The sequence below is a fragment of the Halichoerus grypus genome, chromosome 14 (assembly GCF_964656455.1).
Source record: "Halichoerus grypus chromosome 14, mHalGry1.hap1.1, whole genome shotgun sequence".
In the NCBI taxonomy this organism is placed as follows: domain Eukaryota; kingdom Metazoa; phylum Chordata; class Mammalia; order Carnivora; family Phocidae; genus Halichoerus; species Halichoerus grypus.
This window is the reverse complement of record NC_135725.1, coordinates 24,607,897-24,632,566: the sequence shown is the minus strand read 5'-3', so window position 1 is coordinate 24,632,566 and position 24,670 is coordinate 24,607,897. Positions and strand designations below refer to the sequence as shown.

The 24,670-nt window shown below is 38.8% G+C and overlaps 1 protein-coding gene and 1 pseudogene across 1 annotated transcript in view; one reads left to right on the top strand and one right to left on the bottom strand.

Annotated features, from left to right (window-relative positions):
• The window catches only part of RMI1 (RecQ mediated genome instability 1), a 96,611-nt gene that overhangs the window by 22,240 nt on the left and 49,701 nt on the right, over nt 1-24,670 (bottom strand). The window lies entirely within an intron of this gene.
• Nucleotides 14,890-15,198, top strand: LOC118534600 (ATP synthase F(0) complex subunit g, mitochondrial pseudogene; annotated as a pseudogene).

Genomic DNA, 24,670 nt, shown 5'->3' with positions numbered 1-24,670 from the left:
TCTCTATTCTGTTCCACTGGTCTATATGTCTGGTGAGACAGGAATCCATCAAAATCCTAGAGAAGAACATAGGCAGTAATCTCTTTGACATCGGCCACAGCAACTTCTTTCAAGATACATCTCCAAAGGCTAGTGAAACAAAAGCAAAAATGAACTTTTGGGACTTCATCAAGATAAAAAGCTTCTACACAGCAAAGGAAACAGTCAACAAAACAAAGAGGCAACCCACAGAATGGGAGAAGATATTTGCAAACGACACTACAGATAAAGGGCTGGTATCAAAGATCTGTAAAGAACTTCTCAACACCCAAAAAACAAATAATCAAGTCAAAAAATGGGCAGAAGACATGAACAGACACTTCTCCAAAGAAGACATACAAATGGCTAACAGACACATGAAAAAATGTTCATCATCATTAGCCATCAGGGAACTTCAAATCAAAACCACATTGAGATACCACCTTACACCAGTTAGAATGGCAAAAATTGACAAGGCAAGAAACAGCAAATGTTGGAGAGGTTGTAGAGAAAGGGGAATCCTCTTACACTGTTGATGGGAATGCAAGTTGGTACAGCCACTTTGGAAAACAGTGTGGGGTGCCTCAAAAAATTAAAAATAGAGCTACCCTATGACCCAGCAATTGCACTGCTGGGTATTTACCCCAAAGACACAGATGTAGTGAAAAGAAGGGCCATAGGCACCCCAGTTCACAGCAGCAATGTCCGCAATAGCCACACTGTGGAAAGAGCCAAGATGCCCTTCAACAGGTGAATGGATAAAGAAGATGTGGTCCATATATACAATGGAATATTACTCAGCCATCAGAAAGGATGAATACCCAACTTTTACATCAACATGGATGGCACTGGAGGAGATTATGCTAAGTGAAATAAGTCAAGCAGAGAAAGTCAATTATCATATGGTTTCACTTATTTGTGGAACATAAGGAATAGCATGGAGGACATTAGGGGAAGGAAGGGAAAAATGAAGTGGGGGGGAATCGGAGGGAGAGACGAACCATGAGAGACTACGGACTCTGAGAAACAAACTGGGGGTTTTAGAGGGGAGGGAGGTGGGGGGATGGGTTAGCCTGGTGATGGGTATTAAGGAGGGCACATACTGCATGGAGCCCTGGGTGTTAGACGAAAACAATGAATCATGGATCCCTACATCAAAAATTAATGATGTATTGTATGGTGACTAACATAACATAATAAAATAAAATTTAAAAAAAAAGAAAAGAAAAGGACAGTTCAGTGATTTATCAAGATAATCCATTCCATCCCCAATGTCTATCACCCAGCCACCCCATCCCTCCCATTGGGCAGGGTATGTGCTATGGTGAGCGCTGTGAATTGTGAAAGACTGTTGAATCACAGATCTGTACCTCTGAAACAAATAATACATTATATGTTAAAAAAAAAAAAAAAAGAAGAAGAAGAAGATAGCAGGAGGGGAAGAATGAAGGGGCAGAAATCGGAGGGGAAGACAAACCATGAGAGATGATGGACTCGAAAAAAAACTGAGGGTTCTAGAGGGGAGGGGGGAGGGAGGATGGGTTAGCCTGGTGATGAGTATTAAAGAGGGCACGTTCTGCATGGAGCACTGGGTGTTATGCACAAACAATGAATCATGGAACACTACATCAAAAACTAATGATGTAATGTATGGTGATTAACATAACATAATAATAATAATAGAAAAAAGATAATCCATTCCATAGATGTTATCTCATCTCCTCACCTCAGTGCTCCCCACCAGACCAACTCTAGCACCAACTACACACACACATACACACACACAAATCATACCCATTATTCGAATGTCTTCATTAAAACTAATTTTCAGGGGCTCCTGGGTGGCTCAGTCAGTTAAGTGTCTGCCTTTGGCTCAGGTCATGATCCCAGGGTCCTGGGATCGAGCCCCACGTTGGGGGGACGGGGTCCCTGCTCAGCAGGGAGTCTGCTTCTCCCTCTCCCTCTGCTCTTCCCCCCAACTCATGCTTGCGCTCTCTCTCTCTCAAATAAAATCTTTAAAAAAAAAAAAAACTAATTTTCACCCAAATTATCAAAATAGTTGCCTCAATTCACTGTGCATGTACAGAGATGGTCTTGGGCATAAGGAGAAAAGGGAGCAGGGAATCAAATTAACAGCAAGACTATGAGGTCTGTACAAATGAAAATTCAAAGACAACTTCAATATGCCCATATATGAAAACTGCAACCTACACATCCCTGGTCATGACGTGGAGGATCAGGTTACATTTGATGGAGCTTTCTAAAGTCATTACTCTGTCATAATGTAATATTTATATCTTAATGAAAGAGGAATAAATTATGATTATTTAAAAAGCATAAAGTTTCTTAGAGACCTCAGTTTATGGCAGTTACTTGAAGGTTTATTTTCTCCTCACATATAATGCATCTGAGCAGTTTAGAACTGTATCTACCACGGCCCACTTCACACCTACTCTTGCAAGAAAAAGGTTTCGTGCAAAATGTGAAAATTGCAACTGGAGGCATTATATGTAGGCTACTTAATCTATGATAGAGGAGATCTACATGCATTTGTTGCCCTAGATGGACAAGGGAAAAGGTAGTTTAAAGGAAATAAAGATTATGTTCTAGGGTTGTGTTTTTTCTCCTGAGGCTCTTTAAACAATGCCTCTATCTGTTCCTCATTTTCCAATTGTCTTCTCTAGCGATGTGGCAATAATTTAGCAGTATTATGTGCTGTCACTTCTGTATTAGTAAACACCAGGACTTGCTTAGTAATTACAGACTAACCTCATAATGAAATGCAGTGAACAGTTCTAATTAAATTTTAATGTTGCTTAACAACTATTCTACTTTAAAATGAGAATTTTCCAGCCATGTATCCTAATAAGTTATCAGGATGCATTATCCCCAAAAACTGTACAAACGAGAAGGTAAACATATAATATTACCACCAGCGGGCATGTGTGTGGGGACATTTATAATCAAAATTAATACACTACATTGAAAATTATTAAAATATAAAAGCACATCAAAATGCTATCACAACTGCAGGGCAGGATATTTTTGAAAGCTCATATTTCACTTTGAAGAGGGAAAAATGGCAAATTATTCTCCAATACAGGAGTTAAAGCTCTCTTCTTCTGAACATGGGACTGATACGTGTTAACCTAAGAACATCCACACCTCCTTATAAAATCACAAAGCTAAAACTCAACTCACCATGCAATCTAGGAAACAAGGCCTTCCATTTACTTTATTCTTTTTTTTTTAAGATTTATTTATTTATTTATTTGACAGAGAGAGAGACACACGAGAGAGGGAACACAAGCAGGGGCAGAGGGAGAGGGAGAAGCAGGCTACCCGCCGAGCAGGGAGCCCGATGGAGGGCTCGATCCCAGGACCCTGGGATCATGACCTGAGCTGAAGGCAGATGCTTAACGACTGAGCCACCCAGGCACCCCCATTTACTTTATTTTTTAAAAATCTGCCATGTTCTATTGCTCTACTGCTTTCATCTGTACAAAGTATTTCTGAGCATTTATGTAAGTCCCTTTGATGTTGACCTTGTGAGCACGGTGATACAGTGGAAATTTGCTACCCATTTCTCTCTTCATATCACAGGAATACAATATTAATATACACAATCCTCCCTCCTCCCTTTACATTGCCAGAAAAAAGAGGTCCAATCGATTACATTTCTGGAAAAGACCTATCCCCTAATTCTCCCACCACTGCTTGCTGCAATCTGCTATAGCTCCTCCTCCCATTTCTATCAAACCACTTTTATCGATTCTTCTACTCATAAGGCCTAATTAATGCCTTTTGGGCATAAAATCTTAAAGTACAATCATGCTGAACCCAGTGAGGGTATTGCTTATAGAATTCTGCAAAATGTACTCCTGTTTTGCATTTCGTATTAGCTTACTCTTTTTTCTCCAAGACGCAGAGCTAACCTAAGTATTGGCATTGACAAATGTGAAGCCTTTATTTGTTTTTAAAGATTTTATTTATTTATTTGTTAGAGAGGGAGAGAGAGCACAAGCAGGGGGAGCCGCAGGCAGAGGGAGAAGCAGGCTCCCCGCCGAGCAGGGAGCCCAACATGGGACCCGATCCCAGAACCCTGGGATCATGACCTGAGCAGAAGGCAGACGCTTAACCGACTGAGCCACTCAGGCATCCCAATGTGAAGCCTTTATTTCCATTACCCAAGCCGTTGTGTTATTAGGCATATGTGCTCACTTCACTGACCCTGAGTCTTGGCTATCTCCCTCCACAAAGTTGTATACCCCACACTCACAGTAGGAATTGCTGGTGCTGCTACTGATGGAGATATCTGTTTACAGATGACTATGACAAGATGTATTAGGACCTTTTCTTCCCTGCCTACACCAAAGAAGAAGAGGTGACATCTCAGTTTTTCTGGGATTCTCCTTGGCCAAGGCTATGTATGGAACGAAGCTAGAAGCTCTGGGAGCTTCTGCTAAACAGCCTCCACCGCCCGAGAGGAGAGGGGGGAAGGGGAGAAGCAAGCCCTGAGTGACCTTTCTGAGTCATCGGCCATCCAGGTCGGGGCAGCCTGAGGGAGGAGGATGTCCTGCACTGAGATGCTTCACAGCCTTCTTAATACTGGGGTCCCAGGGCGCCTGGATGGCTCATTCAGTTAAGTGTCCAACTCTTGATTTCAGCTCAGGTCATGATCTCAGGGTCATGAGATCCAGCCCCCCAAGTGGCTCTGTGCTGGGCATAGAGCCTGCTTAAGATTCTCTCTCTCCCTCTGCCCCTCCCCACCCCAATTCACATGCTTAAGCTTGCTCTCTCTCTCAAAAAAAACAAAAACAAAAACAAAAAAACCTTGGGTCCCTATGGAGCCCTACTATAGCCAAGTTTACCAGGAGATTTGGGTAGGACTGGGATTGATGGGCTTCGTCATTTATAAAATCAGGAGTGCTGATAAAGGAAGTAAAGCTTTGAAAGCTTTGAGCCTTGCACCTGCTCATGGTCATCATTAACCAGCTTTACTTGGGAGTACACATCAGAGGGAATATCAGGCTGGCTGTAAATTTCAGCAAGCTCTCTTAGATGGGAACATGGAGCATTGCTGTACACTTGTAGATGTATTGCTTCCTTTGTGGCATGAATAAATGTCCCTGTGAGGTGCATCACACACACACACAAAATACTACTGCCCCTATTAATGCTCTCTCTCCTGGCTACTATAATCACAATGCCATTCTTCCTGAAAACAACTTCAAGACATCCTTGCCTCTTACCCCTCCCTCAGTCCCCACATCCACCCTTTCCTTTACATTTCCATTGTCACTCCTCTAGTTCATGCCTTTATCACCTCTCACCTGGACATTCACTCAGTGTTTATTAAAGCACCAACTATGTGCTGGGCAGGGTGGAAAATACAGACCTGTGTAATACTCCAAATATTTATGATCTGGCAATAGAGTAGGGAAATACAGACATTTAGACAGTACCTAGAATGCAAGTCCAAATGAAACAGAATAGAATACATAGGAAGGTTTCACACATACATGATTCAACAGAAAAGATATATAAGAAGGTTTCATGGAGCCATTGCCCCTTGAGGTGAAACTTGAACAATGAATAAAAAGAAGAAAAAAAATACATTTCTGTCTGAGAAAACAGCATGAACAAATGCTAGGGATTAGGAAATCTGTCATGTGGGAAGAACAATGGGTTGCCCAGTGGGACTGGAGAATGGGGTGGGAAGGACAAAGCAGCAGTCAAAGATGCAAGCACTGAGGAGCAGGGGGTAGGTCTTTTAAGAGGCAAGAGCACCAGGTCAGGCACCTGTCCTTCAAATCCTGCCTCCACTCCTAAAGGTCATGTGGCCATGAACAAATTATTTATCTTCCCTGAGACTCAGTGTCTTCATTTGTAAGATATAGACAACAAAATATCTACCTCATATAGTTTAATGAGGATTAAATGAAATAATATATGGAGAGACTTTGCACATCCTAGAATGTAGCAGGCACTTCATGGATGGTAGTTATTGTTATCATAGGAGACTATTATGGACTGACTATTTGTAAGCCCTGAAGATTCACATGTTAAAGGTCTCACACACAATGAGGCTATGTTGGGAGATGGGCTTCTAAGGAAGTAATTAAGGTTAAATGAAGTCAAAAGTATGGGTCCCTGATCTGATCAGATGAGAGTCCTTATAAGAGAAAGCACAGAAGACCTTGCCCACTCCCCTGCACCGAGGAAAGGCCATGTGAGGACATAGTCTTCAGGTGGCTGAAGACTGATGGGAAGACCCTCTTCATCGACTTCCTGCATTCTGTCCCTGCCCTTCTCCATCCATTCATGACAACCACTCTAAGACTAAAAGCCCCAGTACCGCTTGGATGAGCTGCTCCAAAATTTGTCCTACGGAATAAAGCCTAAATCCCTTAGTTTGGTATTCAAGATCCTCCGGAATCTGGATCAGGCCCCCACTCCCTAGCCTACTACTTTCCTTACCTGGGAAGATCAGATCCTGGGCAGGGCCACATTTGTGCCTTTGTTCAAGCTGTTCTTCTAACAAGAATACCCTTTTCCATTGCTCTCAGTCAAAATCCAATCCACCCTTTAAGGCCAGCGCCAACATCACTCCCCCAGGAGAGCTCCCCTCCTCTGAACCCCTGTTGCTCATATGTCTGGTGTATCAGTGACCAACCTCTTATATTCCAATTCATGTTTGGTTATATCTCCTCTACTACACTTTAATGATCTGTGGTGAATTTTTGTGGTCTTCACAGAAAGGAATTTAAAGAGGGCACACGGGGAAATCCCTAAGCCAGGAGACAGCGAAGCTATGTTTGCAGAACAGAAGGGGAGAGAGAGAGCCTGGAGGAGAAAGGGATTAGACTTGTTCAAGGGGCAACTGGAGTCATTTGAAGTGGATGTGCGTTGTGAGCCTGACTACAATCCCCCCCTCCCCGTAGAGTCTCCACCACTGGTTACTCTTCCATGCTGGGGAATTCTCTGCCAGGCGGGGTAAGGCACTGCGTGGGAAAGATGCTTACTGGGTGGCAATAATCATAATCCTAAGTAGCATCTGTGGAAGACATAGCTGTGCTGTATAGTATGAGTTTTAAGCATTATATACTGTGTTCCTTTTTGGTACTGAAACACATGGCTTTCTGTTGCTATAAAGTTATTTTAGTGTTTTTCTTTAATCTGAAATCTCATTCTGAGATTAACCCAGAAAATTATATGCTGCATTAAAATAATGACTCCAGGGGTGCCTGGGTGGCTCAGTCAGTTAAGCATCTGCCTTCGGCTCAGGTCATGATCCCAGGGTCCTGGAATCGAGCCCCGCATCGGGCTCCCTGCTCCGCAGGAAGCCTGCTTCTCCCTCTCCCACTCCCCCTGCTTGTGCTCCCTCTCTCGCTGTGTCTCTCTCTGTCAAATAAATAAATAAAATCTTTTTTAAAAAACAAATGAATAAATAATGACTCCAGTCAGGAAGCATTCATTTATAAAGCTTTCTAATCGTATACCTCCCCTACTTAAGACCCACAGTCAATTATCTAACTGTTGTTTTAATTCCCATGTTCTGGCTTATAAGGAGGGCAAGCAACTTTTGTTATATCACTAGTCATTTATATTTGACCCACTAGTCAAAGTGACTGGGACAAATGGCAGAGAGTGTGCGAGGGGCCCTTGGGGAAGGTGCCCCAAGCAGGGAGGTGTCAGGCCTGGCTGCCTGCTTCCCCTCCCCGTTCCTCTCCTCCATTCCTCTAGGGCCAGCCCCCAGCTCTCCTACGATATTTTATTTCAACTAAAAGCTTCCCAATAATTCAACCTGGAGATACTTAAGCCACGACAAAAGATCCACAAATTCTGCCCCACTCACAGGTGAAACAGCATCTGAGGACAAGTTTCACTTTGTTAATCTAACACAGAGATTTCTGGTTACCAGACATAAGTACACAAATTACCAGTATTATCAATTTGCTTTGATGTTTGGGGTTTCAAGCCAGGACCTTTGCTGAGAACTTTATCTGCACTCTTGATTTTAGTCCTCATAGGTGAAGGTACAGAGTAGTTACTATCTCATTTACGATGGGAAAAGGTAGACAGTTCCTGACTAGGTCCTGAACTTTACCTGCCCCACAACACTGAGAGCTCTGTTTTAACTTTGATACAAGAAAAATGAATTTTGCTGTTTATCTTCAGCTAGCTCAAGATGTGGTATATATACACAATAGAATATTACTCAGCCATCAAAAAAAAAAATGAAATCTTGCCATTTGCAATGACGTGGATGGAACTAGAGGGTATTGTGCTAAGCAAAATAAGTCAAGCAGAGAAAGACAATTATCATATGATCTCACTCATATGTAGAATTTAAGAAACAAAACAAAGGATCACAGGGGAAGGGAGGGAAAAATAAAACAAGATGAAATCAGAAAAGGAGACAAAACATAAGGTTTGTCTAGGAGTGCATAAGAGACTCTTCATCATAGGAAACAAACTGAGGGTTGCATGGGGTAACTGAGTGGTGGACATTAAGGTGGGCACGTGTTGTAATGAGCACTGGGTATTCTATAAGACTGATGAATCACTGAGCTCTACCTCTGAAACTAATAATACATTATATGTTAATTAATTGCATTTAAATAAAAATAAAAATAAAAAGTAAGGACATAAAAAAGTAAGGATTTCGTTTTTCAGAATAAAAAACTCAGAGTTTCTTTGATAAGAATTTAATAAAACAAATTTAATTTTTTAAAAAGTTGTTAAATATATTATTTCTATTTTTGGTCTAATAAAGTATTATTAGAAGACCATGAGAATCTGTGATAATGGAACATTCCAACGAAGTTATATCAAATATTTACTGTAAACGTATGCTTATGCTGACTTGGCCCAACTAGTGAACAAGACAAGCCCAGTAGGTTGAGATGAGATGCTCATTCTGAATCTGCAGGCTGGATGCTGCTTTGGCTTCCAGGGACACACTTATGTTCTCATGGCTAAAGGAGCTATCAGCATTAAGAGATTTGTCCGTGATCAGGAACTTAACCTAGAATATAACCCAGGTCCCTTAATTCCAAATCTTTCTACTACATCCTACGGTGACCAATGCATCTCAGTGAGCCTATAACTCTCCTGGTTTTAGCCTTGAAAGTCCTACATCGTAGGACACCCCTCATTCCTGGGGGCACACCAGGATGGTTGATTCTGTTGCTTCAAACTATATATCTAATCTGATAGAGGATTTCTTTACCCGGTCTTGTGTCTCAAAGGTTTTCCAATGCTTTTGATGGATCTGTCCCGTATTTTTTAAGCTCCCAGTGAATATTTTATATGTATGCCACTGATTCACTCAAAAGTTTTTTGTTGAATGTTTTAGAATTCATGAGAGCAGCAGAGTGATATTATATAATCTCTGCCTTCAAGGAATTTCTGAGCTACTGAAAGAGGTAAGTCTCATATATACATGAAAATATAACTAATAATGGTTCTTTTGTAAAGCAATACATTTAATGTGCCAAGTAATTGGCATAGAAAATAAACAGCAATAACCTTGATTATCATTATTTTACCTGTCTTTCCCATTACACTGTGGGCCTTGAGAATATATTATTTTGTAACCTCAGCACCTGCTTTTAAGAGACATCTAATTTTTAACAATTCTCCCAGATGATTCTGTTGTACACTGAGGTATAAGAATCACTACCATATGTCAGCAACAGACCAGAAAAGAAAGAAATATCTGGTTATAAATTCAATCGGATCAGACTGACAGTTCCACCCAAAAGAGGTGGGAAGTGAAGGCAATCCTAACCTTTTACAGTACAGGCAAAAGCAAGGACCATTCAATGAGACTTTTCCCAGCAAAAGCTGGGCATCACCACAGTGTCAGTGAGGTGAGAGAAGATGGCAGTGGGCATTCAGCAAAGGACGTGGGTTGGCAGAGGATTGAGTTAATTATCCTCTTTGTGACATGTTGTCATCGTTGGTCCATGTAAGGTCCTGCTCTTGTTGTATTTTATGTGTTTATTCTTTCCGTCTCATTGGTCATTCTCATTTACATGTCCTCAGTTTTTTTCCTCACTCAGCGCTGTTTTTTAAATTATCTATTTTAAGTTAAGTTTCCTCACTCAGTGACTGTGTACAACTGGTCAGATGCTTCTAATTACTGCACAGGATTCCATGAGTTGCGCCCTTGACGTTTGATTAACCGTTCTCCAGTGGTGAGCATCTGGATGACGCCCGACTCGGCACTCCCACAAATAACGCTGTGATGAGCATGTCTGAACGCAACCACCTTACAGACCTCTATGAGAACTCTCTGGGACATATAACCAAAAGTGGAGCTTCTGGTTATAATGTATACAGATTTCTGATCTGGTTAAGAGCTGCCATATTTCTCCCTAGAATAGCTGCAACAGTCTATGCCCCACACTCCCTCCAGCAATATATAATGGTTCCTATTTTCCCATACGCTGTGTTAACCACTCTTTTGATGTTTGCCAAACTGATAGGTGCAAAATTATATTCTTTGTTTTAATTTGCATTTACTGATTACTAATGATTTAGAGCACATGTTCATAGACCTGATACAGTCATTTGCTTTCTTCTGTGAATGGCTACTTCTTTCCCCTTTGCTTTTTTTTCTACTTGAGTATTATTTTCTTATTTATTTGCAAGAGTTTCTTGTAGTTTGACAGTGCAAATACTTTCTCCCAGTTTGTCATCTGACTGTTTACTTGGCCCACATTTTATTCATTGGACAGAAATCCTTAATTTTTATATAATCAAATTTCTCTCTCTCCCTCTCTCTCTCTCTCTCTCCCCCCGCCCCAACCTCTGCTTTTGTTTTTGCTTTGGCGATTTACTTAAGAAGTACCATTTTCTGTGGACACAAATCTCCAGGATTATCTTAGTTTAATTTTATAGGTTTATCTTTCACATTTAGTTACTTTATGTACCTGCAGTCCCCTTTTGAACATGGTACTAAGTAGGGTCCCAGTTTTCTTTTTCTCCATTTACTGAGCTTGTTTTCCCAGTACCCTCTCTCCTTTTCCCATTGATTTCTGGGGCCACTTTGATCATATATTAAATTCCCATATAGACAAGGTCTGCCCCTGAATTCTCTGTTCCATTCAATTGATCTATTTATTTTTACACCAGTATCACATATGTTTTTCTTGCTATGGCTTTGTAGTCTGCCTTAATATCTAAATGGATAACTCTCCTCTTTTTCAAAATTTAGATATTTCCAGAAATTTCTTCGCTATTAATTTTAGAGTAAAGTTATTGAGTATCTCAAAAATTCCAGTTTGATTCTGGATTGGGGTTACATTTTGTAATTATTTTAAACAATTGTCTCATGTCAATTAAATAATTGATTTAAACTAATTTTGAGGTAACAACATTTTAATAAAATTTAGTCATCCAGTCTAAAAAAAAAAAAAAAAAGAATCACTACCTTAGACAATAGGGAGGGATCAAGGGATCTGGGACAAGAAAGTGGCATGACAGAGGTGTTTGATGAAGATTCATCTACTAGAGGGCAAGACGGAGCACAGCACAGAGAAACGGGAGATCAAGGGGACAGAACAAAACTGCTGTATTCTAGCATGCGTGAGATAATAAAAACCAGGAACATTAGGAATAGTATGAAGGGCAGGGCACCTGGGTGGCTCAGTTGGTTAAGCGACTGCCTTCGGCTCAGGTCATGATCCCAGGGTCCTGGGATCGAGTCCCACATCGGGCTCCCGGCTCAGCGGGGAGCCTGCTTCTCCCTCTGACCCTCTCCTCTCTCATGCTGTTTCTCTCTCGCTCGCTCTCCAATAAATAAATAAATAAAATCTTTAAAAAAAAAAAAAAAAAAAAAAAAGGAATAGTATGAAGGGCAAAGAAGGGGTGGGCATGGAAAAAACCGAGCAGGAGGAATCACCAAACTTGGTGACTGAGTGTTTGTTGAAGAAGGGGGGAGGGAGAAATAACTTCCATTCTCTAACCTAAGGAACTAGAAGAAGAACAACAGGAACAGCTCACATGCACTCATCACTGCGGCCTGGCTGCTTCAACAACCGTTCCCAGCCATCTTCTTTATTCGTCTCTCCTTACAAAGGGTGGAAAACCAGAAGTAGTCATTACTGGAAATGTCGGGGCGCCTGGGTGGCTCAGTCAGTTAAGCGTCTGCCTTCTGCTCAGGTCATGGTCTCAGGGTCCCCTGCTTCTGCTCAGTGGGGAGCCTGCTTCTCCCTCTCCTTCTGCACCCCCACCGCCGCTTGTGCACTCTCTCTCACTCTCCCTCTCTCTTGCTCTCTCAAATAAATAAATAAAATCTTGTTTCAAAAAAAGAAAGAACTGTCAAGTCAGAAGCATAGAATATAAAGGATATTCTTTAGAACAAGGAGCCATCTGCATTGAAATAAGAGTTGATTTAAGAGCTATAGAAGTCCCAAATTCTCCTCTTCTATCTATAAAATGAGTTGAACAGAACCAGATACATAGCAATTCTAGTTTAGCCTGAATAATGATGCTTGGACAGAACGCCTTTGGCTATCCGAAAACTGGCTCCCTTGTTAGTGCGGCATCTGAGTGCTGGTTGATGAGTGCATCGTTTAAAGGAATGCTGCGAAGTGGGGTCTAGGGCTGTTCTTCACTGCTCACTGCCAGGGAAGATCGTTGGCTGTACATGGCAATTCCCTAGTGTAGGCCAGTGCAGAACATGACCTCAATCTTCCAGCTAGCTGCCAGTTTGCAGGCTGTGCTGACCCAGCAAAACTACCTGGAATCTGGAGGAGGGCTTCCAGGGCCATTGACTGTGTCCTGTCACCTTCAACATCAGGGCAGCATGTCCTTAGAAAGAGAATGAATGTTTTTTACCTTCATATCACTGAGGCTCAGAGGAAAAGGGCAGGTGTTCGTGAGGACCAAAGTGGGAGAAGGCAGGGGATTAGGCGACATTCATTCCAAATAATAAAGAGAATGGTAATAATGGTAATAAGAGCTTGCATTTATTGAGCTCTGGCCCTGCGCTGAGTGAGTGCCTTTCTTCCATGCATTATCTCACTCAAAGCAAGCTAATCTCTCTCTGGCCTGCTTCTATTTTAACAGAATCACAAAGTGTCTACAGAAAATTGTTGTTAACCACTGAAGGAACATTGGCACTTGTCAATTTTTGCTTTGTTTTTGTTTTTGTTTTCCATCTTTTCTCAAAGGCCTAACAGAGGTCAGCTGTAACAGTCTACTGATGCCTGTGACACTGTGATAATTCTTGTGCAAGGCTGACAATGAGGACAAAAATCAGCCCTGCAGAAAACAGACTGGCCTGCCTGGAGAACAGAGCAGTCACATGTATGAAGTAGATACATCTATGAACTGTCAATCACCAACTTTGAAAGATTCATATTTACAGGATCCTAGAAATGGAGCTGACCTAATCCTTACTGATCCTTCTAAATGTTCTGCTGCATTGAAAAAGACTGAAGAAGGGAACGAGGTCTATTATACAATCCAGGTATTGGTCAGAATGTTTTGTCCTTTCCTTGGTGATGAGCTCCAATTAACCCAAATCTGATCTGGACATGCTGATCTTCATCACAAATTACAGATAACACTGGAACAATTTCACTGCCTTTAAATGCTTAAATGTTACATCACTTAAGCAACTAGAGTACACATATTAAAGCTTTAATTTATAATCCTTTTGCCGAAGCATTTCTGTTAGAATTTAATTTAACATTTCTCTAGACTCACACTCCAAGTCCAATCATCACAATTAATTCCAATCTCCCTAATCAAGGACGCATGTCTTTACTTATTCTCCCTAAAAGTAATGGAGATAATAAATGGATGAATGTCATTACTGTTCGTGACTGTGGTCAGTAGCTCTCAGGTCCTGGGTCTGGGACCATTGCCCTCTGGGAGACTATCTGAAAGTTAAACAACCCTATGTTTAGCTGCTAACAACAACAATAACAAAAAGAAGACTGAAAAAAACACACATCAAGTTTGTTACAGAGATGATGATGAGACAGGCTGAATCACTATTGGAGTCAGGAGTCCAAGGCCCCTCATGCCTCATGACTGGCAGCTGCAAAGGGTTCCCTCTGCCAAGCCCATTGGCCAGAGGTCAAGGGGTCACATTCCTGGCACACTGCCTTGGAGAAGTGGCTTGCCCAGCCTGAGTGGCTAAATCCAGGCAGACCGGAATAACACTTGCACATGGGATCTGATCTAGTATCTAAAATCATACAGACAGGAAAGAAGTCAGCAAGTCCTCTCACAATTCTGCAAAAGTTGGGTGTTTGGGGGCTTTTTTTGTCCCAAATGAGAATGAAGGAGAAGAGAATTCCTTCCTAGACTTCAAACTCCTTGAGGATAAAGATATAATGGAATATCGGCACACAGTAAAAGATGAATAAATGGATGTTGGAACAGAAATTAACTTACATGTCCTATCATGGAATGTGTATAACTACTTGACAAAGTAAGTACTCTTGTCCCCATTTTGCTATGAAGAAACTGAGAAAGGTAAGTTTGGTGACTTGTTGAAAAGGAATAAAGCCAGGACTCAAATTCAGGTCTTTCTGGCTGCAAAGTTAATGTTCTTTCCATTACATCATGCTGCTGCATACCACCTGCTTTGCTAAATTAAGAAGAACCCTCCTGCAACTTTTCTAATTATAAAATTTACAAGATGGTTCTATAAATGTAAAACCCCTTCCATCCCATCGTCTTATTCCCTGCAGATGATCACGTTCGTTCTTTTATTCATAATGTAGAGGTGAATCCTCATTAACACTACTCCTTTGTCTCTTCCTATCCTCCCTTCCGTCCCTAGAGTCACACAGAGAGATGTGACCCTCCTGTGCCAGGTGACTAATTTTCCAGGCTAGAACCATGATCCAATCTGTCCATAACCTCCTGGAGAAGCCTCCACCCCTGGGAAAAGCTGCTGTGACTCAAAGCCTAGACTGGCCATATTTTGGCATTATCTTAGGGTGGAGCTGGTGCCTCCGATTCCTGCTGAGATCCCTAGGGATATTCAGAGCTGTAAAAAAAATCATCACTGGTGCTCAAATTGGCAGTTTCAAACAGCTCACAGTTAAGGAAGCTGTGCTGAATGGTTTGGTGGCCTCTGACGTGTGGATGTGGTTTTGTGTCAGCAAGATCATAGGCATGCATGGCATCATCGGCTATAATGTTTGAAGCCCAAACATTAACAACTGATTACATTTGATTTATTATTTGAGTGTTCTTAGACCATGTGTGACTAGACTGCTATCTCAATAAAATAATGTGTCAAAATCAATGTTTTCTCTATCAAACACTACAATGGAAGGTCACAATTTCTTCTGATATTAAGTTGAGTTATCCTTTGCTTGGATACATTAATATAGCTCTAAATGCATGTCTTTGTTTAGCTTGAAATTGGAAAGGATATATGTAAATATATCAACCTGGTACATGTATATATAAAGATAACATTTTAGTTTGAAGGTTTGAAATATATGATATTGAAGCTTTATTTACAGAAAAGTTGAGGCAAAAGACTTGAGAAAACAGGAACTTGCCATAGTGGGAGAAATAGTAAGACCATGTGCCAAAGTGATATAGTTAAATCATGTCAGTGGTCATGAGAAATAAAATTTGACTATTTCTCTTTGCTAAAATCAGGGAAAGATCCCTTTGTTAACAGCTATGCCTATAAATATTGCGGTACTTCTTGTCAACTTGAATATAGCCTCCCCAAGAAAGAATAGCAGGGTGGTGTTCTAAATATGTATCTTTGTAACAACTTTAACAGTAGGACTGAGTGAATGAGAGCCACGACCTACATTTAAGTCTCTTTGATATGTGTTATATCGTTAATCTGTCCAGTTTTATGATTTTTAGAAACTATCTTTGCAAAATAAAATATCCTACAGATATTAAACAGTGTTAAAACGTAGTATCGTCCATGAGTCAAAATAGCATCTTATGTCCTGAAATAAATAAAAGCGATTAGTATCAAAAAATAAATAAATAGGTGACCCTTCTCTGTTTCAAGGTGAAAGACTCCCTTTGTGGCCCTCATTCTCATCCATTCTCCGAGGCCTTACTCCATCAATAATTCCCCCACTCTGAGCCGGATTTCATTACATACTCATTCTTTCTTATGTGACTACTTCCTGCCAATGTAATAAATGTTTTGAGGCACTTCTCACCTTAAAATACATACACACACAGCCCACCTCCACTCATCAGGCTACTCCTTGAACTACATTCCTGCTCCTCCTTCCTTCCCTTCACTACCAAGTTCTTTTCTCAATGCCTCCATTTCCTCACCATCTAATCATGCAAAAGAAATCTTCTTGATAACCACTGAAGGATCCTATCCAACAGCCTGTTCTCACTTTCCATCTTCCTCAGACTCTCTGCAGCAAGCCACTATCAACAACTCCTGTTGCTTCAGATGATCTGCTCCCCCAATGTTTTATAATGCTGTTCACTCTCACATCGACCTCTCATTCTCTGGTTCTCTTTCTGACCCTAAATGTAAGTACTCCCTTTGGTTGTGTGCACTGCCCACTTCTCTTCTCTCTACCCTTTCTCTTTTGAGAATTTTATTAATCTTTTCTATCCATCTTCAGTCCTGACTTGCTCCAGTGCACATTTCCAACTGCCTAGTGGACATTTCCATCTACTGTCCTACTGACATCCCAAACTCAGTATACTCAAAATATAGGCATCTTTCCTTTTCATCCATATCCATTTATTATATTGTAATTACTAGTCTCTCAGTCATTGTGGAAAAAAAAATTGCAAATGTCTTATGCTACAGAAACCAAATATTAGTCATGGGAGGTACAATATTTATTAGGACTTATTTTATTTTGTTTAAAAAAGGAGTTTTCAAAATTAATGCATACTTTTCTAAAGTAATTAATTCTAAAGTATTACTATCTTCAGTATTATTATAATTATCTAAAGTATTATTAAAGAATAATCCAAAAATACAAAATAGTATATTATATACAGCAAAAGCTGTACCTACAATTCCCTTTCTCAGAAGCAACCAGTGTTATCAGTTTGCTATGTATCTACCCAGAAATACCCTATGCATTTGCAATGATTTTTATATATATACATCAGTGCCCCTCAAAAATTCCAGCACACTGAAATGGTAGCATGCTATATACATTATTCACCAAATTACTTTTGTTGGCTTAACAATGTATTTTGGAAGTTATTTCTTACAAAATATACCTTATTCATTTTTAAGGACTGCATAATATAACCCTTCATGGATACATTCCCTGTTGGTAGACATTAAGTTGTTTCCAATGTGTTTGCTTTATAAGCAATGTGACAATGACTAGTTTTGTTTGTGTGTGTCTGCAAACATGTGCAGATATATCTGTAGAACAAAATACTGTACGTGAAATTGTTAGGGCATATGTATTTTCATTTTTAATAGGTGTTGCTCCCAACAACAATGTATGAGATAATTATTTTAAATTATTATTTATTTAAATAATAATTAAATAATTATTTAAATAATAATTATATTTTATTTTATTAATAATTATTTAAATAATAACTGGAGTGAATTCAAGTGGTCTTAAAACTTTTGAGGGGCATAGGGCTCCATGCTCAGTGCGGAGTCTGCTTGAGATTCTCTCTCTCCCTCTCCCTTTGCCCCTCCCCCTGCTCTCTCTCTCTCTCTCTCTCAAATAAATAAATAAAATCTTTAAAAAAAAATTTTTTAAAAATGCCCCACTTTCCATTTTCTATCAAGCATCTGACATTCCATCATTATGGGGGTAAAGGGTGGCAGGGTAAATGTAGTGGGAATACAAGCAGGTGTGGAGCAGTCTTGGATCCCGCCAATGAGAGTCACATGGCATAGTGTAATGAACTCATTAGACAGATGCTAAAGATGTATGGAGAGTTGTCCAGGAGTTATTGAGGAACTCATAAATGACCAGCCAGAGGCAGTGTGCTTACCCCTATCAAGGCATCTATAGGTGGAGATTCCCAGCAATGTGGGGGATCACCTCCAAAAAAAAAAAAAATCCACTGTTGTGCCCAGAAAAGTCTGATCACTACTAGGTTCCGAAAGAATTAGCCTTAAAACAGCTTCAAAGACCAAGGAACAATAGTCAGTTTAGACCTTTCCTAAGCCTTACCTCTTCTTTTTTTTTTTAAAGATTTTATTTATTTGACAGAGACACAGAAAGAGAGAGAACACAAGCAGGGGGAGTGGGAGAGAGAGAAGCAGGCTCCCCACTGAACAGGGAGCCCGATGTGGGGCTCGATCCCAGGACCCTGGGATCATGAACCTGAGCCGAAGGCAGACGCTTAATGACTGAGGCACCCAGGCGCCCCCTAAGCCTTACCTCTTGAATGCGTCAGAAGTCACGGCTGCCAGGGTGCAGGGGGGTGATAGAGAGGAGGTACAGCCCAATCTAATCTTTTTAAAATTTTTTTATTTGAGTATAATTGACACAGCCCAACCTAATAATCTTAGTTGACACATAAGCAAATGTCCTCCAAAAATGATTTCACATGTGCACCAAGACATGTACAAGGATGTTCATCGCAACATTTGTAAAAGCAAAATGCTGGAAACAACCTGAAAGTCCATGAATACACAGAAGCATAAAATGTGGTCTTTTCCTAAAATGAAATATTACACAGCATGATGAATAAACTAACCACAGGCATCAACATGGAATATATAATGATGAGGGGTGGAAAGCAAGAAACAGAAAGGTACATATCCTATGATTCCATTTTTACAGTTATAAAACATGCAATACTAAACAACATATTATTTAAGAATACATACAGAGTGGTAAAATTAAAGAGAAAAGCAAGAAAATGTTAAGCACAAAATTCAGGATAATGGCCTCTTCTGAAGAAGGGAAGTGGAATTGGGAAGAAGAATTCCCTAGAATTCCCTAGAATGTTCTGGTTCTTAAGCTGTGAGTGGAGACACTAATATCTGTTTCATCATCATTCCTTAAACCTTACATGTATCTTATAAATGCAGTTAATCTGTTCATTATTTGATGAATACGAATTTTAGAGAAAATATAACAATAGATATTTTTTAAATTAAAATAAATAAAATTTTTAAATCCCTTCATTTTCTTTCATTTTCATAATCATGCAGAGTGCCTATAAAGCATTTAGCACTGGATTCTACAAATGGGATCTAATTTTTATGGGCCTCCAACTCACCATTTGCTTATCCCACAGGAGTTTTAAAGAACTAAAGCAAGAGCGACAAGAGCATTGATTTGCTGAGCCTGATGGGGACTTAGCTGCTTTACAAGGTCCCAGGCAGTGTCAGCACAGCACCCAATGGAAGTGGGAAGGCTAGAATGGTCGCACTACACTTATGAGGCTGAAAATCTAGTTTGACCTATCTTCTCACTACATTGTGGACACCGGGTATTTTTGACACATGCTGCTGCTAAGCCACATGTTCCCCCATCATAAGCTCCTGCAACTGTGTCTTTTGGCTCTAAGTATAAGACTGTTAAGTTACTACTACTAAATTTCTCTTACTGGTTTTTGTCTGTCACCTCAGGCTGTCAGAATCATTTCTGGGTTCTGACTCTGCTTTCCAGTATTGGAAAATGCCTCCCATAGTTGAGAAAATACTTATCCAAGTCACTGATTGACTGAACATATATATGGAACATACATATATATATGAGATATATATATATAGATATATATATATAGATATATATATATATGGAATAAGAGCAGACCATGGGGAGAATGCACCACTAAAAACCACCATCTCATTAATCCATTTGGCTGCAATCAATCAACAAGAAATGGAATCACTTAATTTTTCTTAATTCTAGACCATCAAAGATACTGTGGGAGAACATGATAAATGCTGTGCTGAACTCTCAATATGCTAAATGCATATTCCTGTTTTCTCCAGTAATCTGTAACATTCCATTCATTTACAGCACTGAGCTAGAACAAGACAATCAAATCCCTGAACTCATGGAATTTACGTTCTGCGATAGAGATAGTCAGTGAACAATAGAGTTCACAAGTAGTTATCAAATGATAATTATAATGCCAAAATATTAGCAATTAAATTATATGATGTCTAAGATTTCCTTCAAAATAATGACTGAAATTTAGTTAATTGTTAAAATTGGGTGATATAAATGCAGGGATTTATTATACTATTCTTTCAAGTTTTTTCTAAGTTTGAAATTTTCCATTAACATTTTTAAATTACAATTATGATACTGTGGGAAAGTACAAAATATTAAGAAAATTTATAACAGTGAGGACCTAACCTAATCTGATGAGGCAGATAAAGTTTCTCTGAAGAAGTGACTTTTAAATTTAAATTTTAATAAGTAGAAATTATCTAAATTGGATGGGAGAGGAGAAAGCCTTCCAAACAGAGGGAACAGCATGTGAAAACATCCTAATGCAGAAAGGAACAGAGAATGTCCAAGGAACTGAAAGAAGCCTCATGTGGCTACAGTACACAGGATAAAGAGAGTTGCTTGGTTTAAAATAAATTACTGATTTATTAATTGTTTCTTAAATGACAATTTGGAAATAAAAATCTTAAGTGAATTCAATATCAGAGATAGCAGAAAAGGGTGGAAAAAGTAAGATAGGGCTTGCTAAGACTATTATCTTGTTAAGGGGGAAATGTAGATAATTATTAATCCTGGATTCCAAGAAAAAAATAAAAATTTAAATATATATGTTAAAGAATTAAAAGTAACCATTATAAGAATAGAAATAGAATACTCAATCTTCAAATCATTAAAAAAAAAAGTTGAACAAAGAAAACACATTAACTCAGTAAGAGACAGAAAAAAGAAAAAAAGAAGGAAAGAAACAATAAGATAATATTAAATAAGCAGAAAATATAAATGATGTCAGGGAAAGTCCAAATCAATTAGTAATAGCAATAATGTGACTGGGTTATATTATCTTAATAAAATTCAAGGAATTTTAGGGTGAGTTAAAAAAAATTAATCCAGCTATAATCTACTCACAGGAGACACACCTAAAACAAAATCATGTAAAAAGATGAAAAGGAATGGAAATGACAACTAACTACAGCATGTGACCTTGGACTAGATCCTTCACCAGAGAAAAAGTTATTATCTTTGCTAAATAACATTAGTGGAAACATTGGTGAAACTTCAATAAAATCTGTAGATTAGAGAATAATTTTATATCAATATTAATTTCCTAATTTTGATAATTGTACTTTTTGTCCTTGCTTTTAAAAAATAAATATAGAATTATTTAGGAATAAAAGGGCAGCATGTCCACAACTTACTCTTCCAAATTTCAGGGGGAAAAAAGTGTTTGTCTTCATCCCACACATACAAGGATTAAAGTGATGGTAAAATGCTAACACTTGGGGATTCTGGGTAAAGAGTATACAGTTGACATTTGAACAGCTCAGGGGCTAGGTGCACTGAACCCTTGTGCACTTGAAAATCCGTGTGTAACTTTTGACTCCCCAAAGACTCAACTACTAATAGCCTATGTTGACCAGAAGCCTTACCAATAACATAAGTAGTTGATTAACACATTATGTGTTTTGTACATTACATGTATATATACTGTATTCGTATAATAAAGTAAGCAACTGAAAAGAAAATATTATTAAGAAAATCATAAAGAAGAGGGGCACCTGGGTGGCTCAGTTGTTAAGCGTCTGCCTTCAGCTCGGGTTATGGTCCCGGGGTCCTGGGATCGAGCCCCGCATCGGGCTCCCTCCTCAGCGGGAAGCCTGCTTCTCCCTCTCCCACTCCCCCTGCTTGTGTTCCCTCTCTTGCTGTGTCTCTCTCTGTCAAATAAATGAATAAAATCTTTAAAAAAATCATAAAGAAGAGAAAATACATTTAGAGTACTATACTATATATATATATATATGTACATATATATAAAAACTCACGTATAAGTGGACCCATGCCATTCAAACCTATATTGCTCAAGGGTCAACTGTGTGGGAATATTTTGAATTCTTTTTACCACTTATCTGCAAGTCCAAAAGTATTTCAAAGTAAATGTTTTAAAGGGATTAAAGAATAAAATGCTATCAAAGAGAAACCAGATATAGCACTATTAAAGTCAGACAAAATAAAACTCAAAGCAAAAAGCATCAAGCATAACAAAAAAGGGCTATTGCATAGTAATTTGAAAATACTATCTAAAAAGAAATGATGTGGGTGCCTGGGTGGCTCAGTTGGTTAAGCGACTGCCTTCGGCTCAGGTCATGATCCTGGAGTCCCTGGATCGAGTCCCGCATCGGGCTCCCTGCTCAGCAGGGAGCCTGCTTCTCCCTCTGACCCTCCCCCCTCTCATGTGCTCTCTCTCTCATTCTCTCTGTCTCAAATAAATAGATAAAATCTTTAAAAAAAATAAAAAATAAAAAAATAAAAAATAAAAAGAAATGATGTCCCTAATCTTTTTGTACTTAGTGATATAACTTTTAAAAAAATAAAACCTAATTAACAAAAAAATAAGGGAATAGACAAATCCCAATCATAGTTGAAGACTTTTAATTGATCTATCTCAGAAACTAATAGATAAAATATATAATTTTAAAAGTATGAATATGAATGGGGTGCCTGGGTGGCTCAGTAGGTTAAGTGTCTTTCTCTTGATTTCAGCTCAGGTCATGATCTCGGCTCAGGTCATGATCTCAGGGTCCTGAGATCAAGCCCCATATTGGGCTCTGCACTCAGCATGGAATCTGCTTAAGATTCTCTCTCCCTTTCCCTCTGCCCCTCTCACTCTCGAGCTCTCTCTCTCTCAAATAAATAAATCTTTTTTTTAAAAAAGTATGAATATGGGGCACCTGGGTGACTCAGTCACTCAGATCTGCCTTTGGCTCAGGTCATGATCCTAGGGTCCTGGGATCAAGCTCCACATCAGGCTCCCTGCTCAGGGGAGAATCTGCTTCTCCCTCTCCCTCTGCTGCTCCCCTTGCTTCTGCTCTCTCTCTCTCTCTGTCAAATAAATAAATAAATCTTTTTAAAAATTTTTTAAATTAAAAACTATGAATATGAAGAATTTGAATAGAAATAATTTTGAAATGAACAATGAAAAAACTATACAGAACATAGAATACTACATCTCATATGGAATACAGCAAAACAATACTCAAGGTACAGTTATAAGAAAATAAAAAAGCTTAAAAATAAGTGAATTTGGCATATAATTTTAAAAGCTAGAAAACAAATAATAAGACAAATCTAAAATACAAAAGATAAAGAACTAAATAAATATAAATGTAGAACTTATAGAAGTGGAAAATAAAAATATATAATAGAGCAGATCAAGAAAATAAAAACAAAAGTTTGTCTTTTAAAAAAAATAATTAAATAGACATTTAATAGGTTTGATTGAGAAAAAGAAAAAACACAAAAACATAAGAAAAACATAGGGAGAAGTGGGATTAATGTTATTATTACTATTATGAGAGAATTCTAAAATAAGAAATTTGAAAATCTAGATGAAATGGATCTTTTTCTGTTCAGAAAATATAAATGATCAGAATTAATTCAAAAAGAGGTTGAAAATGTAAATAAACCAAAACCTTAGAGAAATTGAATAGGTAATTGAAGATCTACCACTTATAAAAGCCCTAGACATAGATGATTTTACCAGGTTTCATCATTTGGGTTGTTTCCAGTTTCTGCTTATCACAAATAAAGGTGTTATGAACAGTCATCTACAGTTCTTCATATTAACATACGCTCATTTCTCTTGAGATCGAAACTTGGGCCATCTTTTTCAATTAGCACCTTGTTTGTCTTAACAGTTAATATTTATACATAAACTCTTAAATCTTAGCTTGCCAGGGATAGAAACCACCATTGAAAACAATTTCAGAACCACTGCAGAACCCATATGGACTTACAAAAAACTTTTTGTTCTTGTTTCTTTACCTTTTTTTTTTAAGTAGGCTCCATTCCTAGTGTGGGCTTGAACTCACAACACTGAGATCAAGACCTGAGCTGAAATCAAGAGTCAGATGCTTAACTGACTGAGCTATCCAGACACCCCAGAATTTAGTTATTAAAGGAGAAAATGGATAATCCAAAAAGATGAGTTGGCTAAGAACAGATTAAAATTCATTATGAACTTAATAGAATGAGATTTGATGCACTGATTTTAAATTACATAATAGACAAAATCACCTAAAATACTCAGAGTCACTTTACAAAATGACATTTATTATAGTTTTATCATTATTAGTCAAATAAAATTCACAAGACATACTCCTCATTTATTACAAATCAGGTTTTTTATAGGATGCTTATCCTTTAGTAACAATTTTAATTGATTCTCCTTAATTTCTCTATTTGAAAAAAAATGATTAAAATCTGTTAATACTGGGGCGCCCGGGTAGCTCAGTCGTTGGGCGTCTGCCTTCGGCTCAGGTCATGATCCCAGAGTCCTGGGATCGAGCCCCACATCGGGCTCCCTGCTCCACGGGAAGCCTGCTTCTCCCACTCCCCCTGCTTGTGTTCCTGCTCTCACTATCTCTCTGTCAAATAAATAGGTAAAATCTTAAAAAAAAAAAAAAATCTGTTAATACACAAAATTAAAACTTAGTGATTCTTTTGATTCTGATTCTGATAATCAGTACTGTCATTTTGTTCTTTCCCAAGTA